Source organism: Otolemur garnettii, unplaced genomic scaffold (assembly GCF_000181295.1).
Source record: "Otolemur garnettii isolate 467f Iridium unplaced genomic scaffold, OtoGar3 scaffold00170, whole genome shotgun sequence".
NCBI lineage: Eukaryota > Metazoa > Chordata > Mammalia > Primates > Galagidae > Otolemur > Otolemur garnettii.
Window position 1 is genome coordinate 2,712,646 of NW_003852565.1, and position 6,602 is coordinate 2,719,247.

The window sequence follows — 6,602 nt, forward strand, 5'->3', positions numbered from 1 at the left end:
ACCAGAGCGAGTCCCGGTCTCCCTTGAAGATTCATTCCGTCTGCAGTTCTTTCCCCTGCGTCACCAGATCAGAAGCTCCAAGGAACACACAACAACAACCTCATCAGCAGGTCTTTGAGGAATCAAACACTAGGAGGAACTGGCATGCAGGAACAGGTACCTACACAGGGAGACATCTAAAGCAAGGTAGGATCCATTTGGGGCCCACTACAATTTTAGTGGAAGAAGAACCTGATCACCTCCTGGGGCATTAGATCACCGGCAGGTAAACAGGGAGATGTCTGAAGCAAGGTAGGATCCATTTGGGGCCCACTACAATTTTGGTGGAAGAGGAGCCTGATCACCTCCTGGGCATTAGATCACCAGCAGATCTGTTGAGAGGTGTGTGAGACCAGATCTGCTAGATCGCCAGCTGATCTGTGAGAGATGTGTGAGAGTGGATGTGGTGTGACTGAGGTCTCAAAGTGTCTACTGAGAGTGAATTGGGTTATATTCATATGTAACAGAATATTACACATCTGAAATGAATAAAATGAAACTAACTACAAAGAGGAGCTGGATTTCAGTGTTCAGGGAGGGAAGCAAGGCCCCAGGTGGCACTTCCACCCGCAACACTTGCATATTGTTCCTGAGATGGGGCACTGGAGCATGTATGCAGGTATACATACAGAGTCGGTTAAGTTATAAATAAAAGTTCACTCCCACCCAACGGGTATCATGCATGGATATGTGGCACATTCCTTGCGTGAAGGACACGGCTGCAACTCGGACTTTAATCTTCCGTGTGTAAACTGTGTGATGTAATGGTTTGTATCCTCCTATTAGTCTCTAATAAAAATAACACAATAATTTTAAAAAATTATAAGTAAAAGTACAGAGAAGTATTTATCACACACTCAGGATATTGGTGAGCTGTGGAAGGAGGGAGGGGGTCATAAGTATGGAGCAGCCCATGAAGACCCCTGGGGCCCTGGGAATGAGAATTGTGTATGTGTTTTGTGTGTGTTCTTGCCTGCCTGCCTTCCTTCCTTCCTCCACTCCTCCCTCCCTCCCTCTCTTCCTTTCTTCCTCCTTTCGACAGAATCTTGCTCTGTTGCCCAAGCTGGAGTGAGGTGGCAGGGTCAAAGCTCAAACTCCTGGCCTCAAATAATTCTCTTGCCTCAGCCTCTCAAATTACTAGGATCACAGGTATGAACCAGGGCACCTGGCCTGCCCTGCACTTCTAGGGTTCAGAATGGAGTGGGGCTGGGTCCAGTGTGAGGGCTGACGTAGGAACAGCAAACACCACCACCGGTGGCCAAAGGATGCAGGAGGCCTCTCTGTGAGGAGGTAACCCTCTGTTACAATGTTTGCCTTTCAAAATACAGAATAAGATATGCTTTTCATAGTTCTCAATTGCTCTTTAGAAATAAATTGACATATCAAATAACATGAAATAAATGTCTCACTATTTCATATCCTCAGAAAATATCAATAACAGCTTATAATGACTAAATGGCACATCAATTATTAGCCCCTCATACTAATTTTTATTAGACTAAGATGTTACATTCTTCTCAGACATGATGTTTGTCATTTATTCCTTTTAAGAGAATAATTTATACTTCCCTTCACTATGCAAGTAATTATCATTTTATCCATTAAATATAACAAGAAATTTGCATTTAATAGAAAATATACAAACTGCTAACATGCATATTTTTAATAACATTCCAGAAAGAAATTAAAGTAATAAATTACTTTTGAATATGCTGATTAAATAAACTTTGTGGAACCGTTATTTCAAGTCCAATGAAAGGAGTATGAAAGTAATTTTAAAAAATATTTAAATTGTTAAGAATAGTATTAATTTTATTGCTTTAGGAATAGAAAGAAGAATTTAAACTACTACTCTGTTATCACCACATAACTAAGAGAGAACAGCTGTAGAATTTTTTTTTGGTCATACTTCTGATTTAATTTCATTTCTAATACATTGTTGCTGGAAGATGAGGCCCAACAGAGAGAAAGAGCACCCCAACACCATAGTTATAAGAGGAAGGGCTTTATTCATCGGCCAGGAGCTTACGGCATAGAAGATTTCCAAATGGCCACGCTCCCCGACTGGCTTGATCTTTCCCTTTTTATTGACAGTCAAAAAGTTCCACCCTACAGGTACCCTTCCCATTGGCTAGTTTGAATCAAGTGGGAGATGCTAGTCCAGCCCCTACAGAACTACAGAATTTTACAGAACTTGGAAATTTCCAAGTTCCAGGAGGTTAAGCCTATAAATTTCTAAGAGCTGAGTCACCATCGAGAGGACCCTGCAGGTACATCCTTGTGGTCTCCCTGAGAAGACCTGTTCTCCCGGACCTCGCCCCTCTCCGGTATCCTCTCTTATTCCCCCATTTTGAGACTCCAATATATTTTTAATTTGAGGTCTCAATATTAGCTTGTTTCTGTAGGTGCTGATATTAATTACTTTTTAGCACTAAGGTTTTAGGGACTGTGACTTTTCTTGGGTTCTTTACTCAGGCCTTAATAGTACTGTGGTGGTGAGCTAATATACATATAAGTTTTACTTTTCCCTATGACATTTTTCCTCTTTTCTCAAAGTTTAAAGTCCAATTAAGACAAGCCCCTCGAGGAGTTTCCTCAGGCTTCAGCCGTGCATTGACCAGCCAGCTCCTAGTATGTGGCTGGAGCAGGGCACGTTGACTGTCTTAAAAGTCACCTTTACTTTCTAAGGGGCAGTGAAGTTCTATTCAGCCAACTATGATGACTCCAGGTAAGGATTCCTTCCACCTTCACTGCTGTGCATGTGGTCAGGATGATGGTGTAAACTCCTTTCTACCTCAGTTTCAGGGGGACCAGTTCTAGACCTAGACTTGGTCCCCTTGATTCTCCAGAGAGAAAGGATATATAGACACAAAGACTAAACAGAACATGGTTAATTACCCTAGTGGAAACTTTCCTTGATATTTTTTCTAGGGTTTTTGTCTTTTTAGTTCAGTTTTTCTCAGTTCTTTTAGGAGTTCCTGCTAAACTGCAGAGGATTGACAGAGAATTGACAGAGGCCTCTTTGAACAATACCAGTGGTAAGGCCTGTATCTAAGTAAACTTTGCTTTCTGGCAGAGTTTATCAATTTCTGTTCTTATGGTCCTGTCCATATACTTTGCCCTGTCTAAGCTTTGAGGCCTACAAGTTATTCAAAGCTTTAGCTTATTATTTGCACTACTTCTGTTAAGAAGACTAGCCTATTGTCAAATTTAAACCAGAGTGGCAATCTAACCCATGCTACGATTTCTCTGGGCAATACTTTTGCTAATTCAGGAGTCCTTGCGGTGTGGAGCCCATGCCATGGGAACTTAGGATCAGCTACCATTGTTCACGTCCTGCTTGGTCCGGCTTCTCTTAGGCAGGGGCAGGTTCTTGTTCAGTTCCACGGCAGGCTTCACTCTGCTGTAATGGATCCGGGCAGGAATTTTTGCTACTCTCACAGCTGTAGGTGTGGTCAGGATAACGTTGTAAGGGCCTTTCCATCTCGCCCTCAGGGGAGACACGCTCCAATCCTTGACCCCCACCACAGCTCCTGGAGAGAAAGGGTGGAAAAGGGAAAACAAACTAACAGGACACCTCTCATTCACTCATTCCTGACACTGTCTCTACCACCTTTCTCAGTGCCTGCAACTGCTTCTTTAATTCTACCTCTCCTAATTCCCAGGGGGATCTTTGCAAGCTTGGCTGAGGTGGTGGCTTATGATATAAGATCTTATATGGTGAGAATCCTGTCCTCTTAGTAAGAGTACACTTAATCTTAAATAATACCAAGGGCAGGGCACTTACCCAGTGTAAGTTTGTCTCCTGGCACACTTTCCCTAATCTTGCTTTGATAGCTCTATACATGTGTTCCACCTTCCCTGAACCCTGTGGGCAGTAGGCTGCATGGAGTTTCCAGATGATGCCAGGATGTTAGCCGTCTTCCGGATCAATTTGGAGATGAATGCTGGCCCGTTGTCTGACCCAATCCTCAGTGGGAGCCCAAACTGTGGTATAATGTCTCTCAAGAGTGCCCAGGTGACTTCTTGTGCCTTCTCAATGAGGGTAGGATATGTTTCTACCCATCTGGAGTAGGTGCACACCATCACCAGCAAGTACTTGTTTCCTCTACATCTGGGCATTTCAGTGAAGTCTACCTGAAAGTCCTCGAAGGGCGTTGCTCCATATGACTGGATTCTCAGGGGTACCATTGGTCCTTGGCAGGCATTGAACTGGCTGCAGATGACACCTCGCTGACTGATGGCTTTTTCCAGGGCTTGCGCCATCACATAACTGCTTCCATCAACATACAAGTCCCAGTCTGCATCTGTTTAAGGCTGGTCATGTAAGTCAGGTCTGCTAGAATATACATTATCTATGGATTCCACACATTCATGCTCAGTCTCTCTTCTATTGGCTGGAAGGAGCGTGGCTGGGTCAAAAATGTCCTTTAGTGTCCATTAAAGTGACCACAGAGTGGGGTACTTCTACTCTGAGATCCTGCCCTTGAGTCAGCTTATTGGCTTCTTGCACAAGGAGAGCAGTAGTGGCTAGAGCCCATAAGCAGGGTGGCCATCCTTTTGCCACTCTATCTAATTGCTTACAGAGGTAGGCTACAGGCCTTGGCCAGGATCTAACCAGCTGGGTTAACATACCCACAGCCATCTTATCTCTCTCTGAGACATACAGAGTGAAGGGCTTGGTCAGGTCTGGCAATCCCAGTGCAGGGCAGTCATTAGCCCCATCTTTAGCTGGCAGAAGGCACGTTCCTGTTCTTGTCCCCATTCTAAGAGCTTTTCTTCCTTTCCTTTAGTTGCCTCATACAGAGGTCTAGCCAAGATGGTGAAGTTGGGGATTCAAAGATGACAGAGAGCAACTGTGCCTAGGAATTCCCGCACTTGCCTTCAGCTTGTGGAGGTGGGAAGCGATTAATGACTCACCGCCTCTCCCTGCCTAGATTCCGTGCTCCCTGCTGGATAATAAATCCTAGATAAGGTACTTGCCACTGGCAGATCTGAGTCTTTCACTTAGAAACTTTATAGCCACATAACTCTAAATGTCACAATAGCCAGTCTGTACCTTGAGCACAGCCCTGGGGAGTTATCTTTCACTCAGACCTGTGGTCACCGCTGGGCCAGTTCAGGCCTCAGTCCTTCCTCTGGCTGAGTCACAAACAGCCTCCACTCCTAAGACGGACATCAGATCTGGTTTGGGCAGTTGTAGCTGCATATTTTCTCGTAGCCTCTTATGGAACACTTCCGAGGGAGACAAAAGCTTGTTCAGCAGTGGCTCCGTTGCTCCCTTGTCAATCCTGTGGTCTGAGAGAGGGGCTACTGGCTGGGTGACTACCAAGTGTTCACCCCCAGTATTAATTAGAAAGTTAATGTCCTGGCCCCCAATCCTTACTCAGACCATGGACTTTCCGGGGGCAGCTGAGTCCAGTCCCCTTCAGTCTAGTAGGGCCTCTCCCGCTAAGTTATAGAGGGCTCCCTGCTCTTCTGGTTCTGTGACCTCTCTCCCAGGATTTTTCACACTTCCTTGCCTCTGGGGACATTTATTCTTCCAATGCCCTGTCTCTTGGCCAGTTGTACACTGATCCCTTCACAAGGGGGGGCCTACTTAGGTCCCCTACTTTCTCGCACTCCTTGACCCTGTCCGCTTTGAAAGGGAGGGGGTCCTCCCCTCATGCCTTTCAGAGCAGCGGCTAAGATTGGCCCTTCACTTCATGCACCTGTTTTCTTCCCTATGGCTCACTGCTTCCCTATTCACAAAGAACTTTTGTGCTATTTTGAGGAGTTGCAAAGTGTTCATACCTGCAAACCTCTCCTGCTTCTGCAGTTTTTGCCATATATCCTCAGCACTTTAGCTAACTAGGGCCATATTAACCATCCTCTGATTCTCAGGGCTCTCAGGGTCAAAGGGAATGTACATCTGAAACGCTTTACATAACCTCTCATAGAACTGGCCTGGACTCTCAGTCTTTCCTTGGAGAATCTCATTTACTCGAGCCAAATTGGTAGTTTTCTGTGTCCCTTTTTCGGTCTCTGCAGTAATGTCTCTCAGTACCAGATCTGCTAATATCTTCAGCACCACTTCTCTAGGTCAGGTGGAAAGCACTTTCCCTTCCTGTCCTTGTGTTATTAGCACTGTCACAACCTGCCCTCTCAACCAAGGTGGTTGGCTCACTACTAGCTGTAGCCAGGTATCTATGTACAGAAACTGCTCAGAATGAACCTCCTTTCCAGTAACTCTGTGCCATACCTCAGACACTAGGGATCTCTCTAAACTTCTCTCTGACAGCCATCCAGTCCCAAAGGGGGGGGGGCATTCCTGCTCACAAAGACTCCTTAGCTTTCCTGGTGTCATAATCACCTACAAATTCCTTCTTAAAGTTCTTCAACATAGTAGCTAATGTAATAGGATGGGCTTCCCTTGCTTGTTCCCCATTTCTACCCAAGGTCCCTTCTGAGATACACACTCACACCACACTTTTTGGCCAGTCTCTTAGTCCCATTTAACAGTTCAAAAACAGTTATGACTCATTTTATGAGTTGAGAGTACAGACAAGGCTGGGATCTAATAC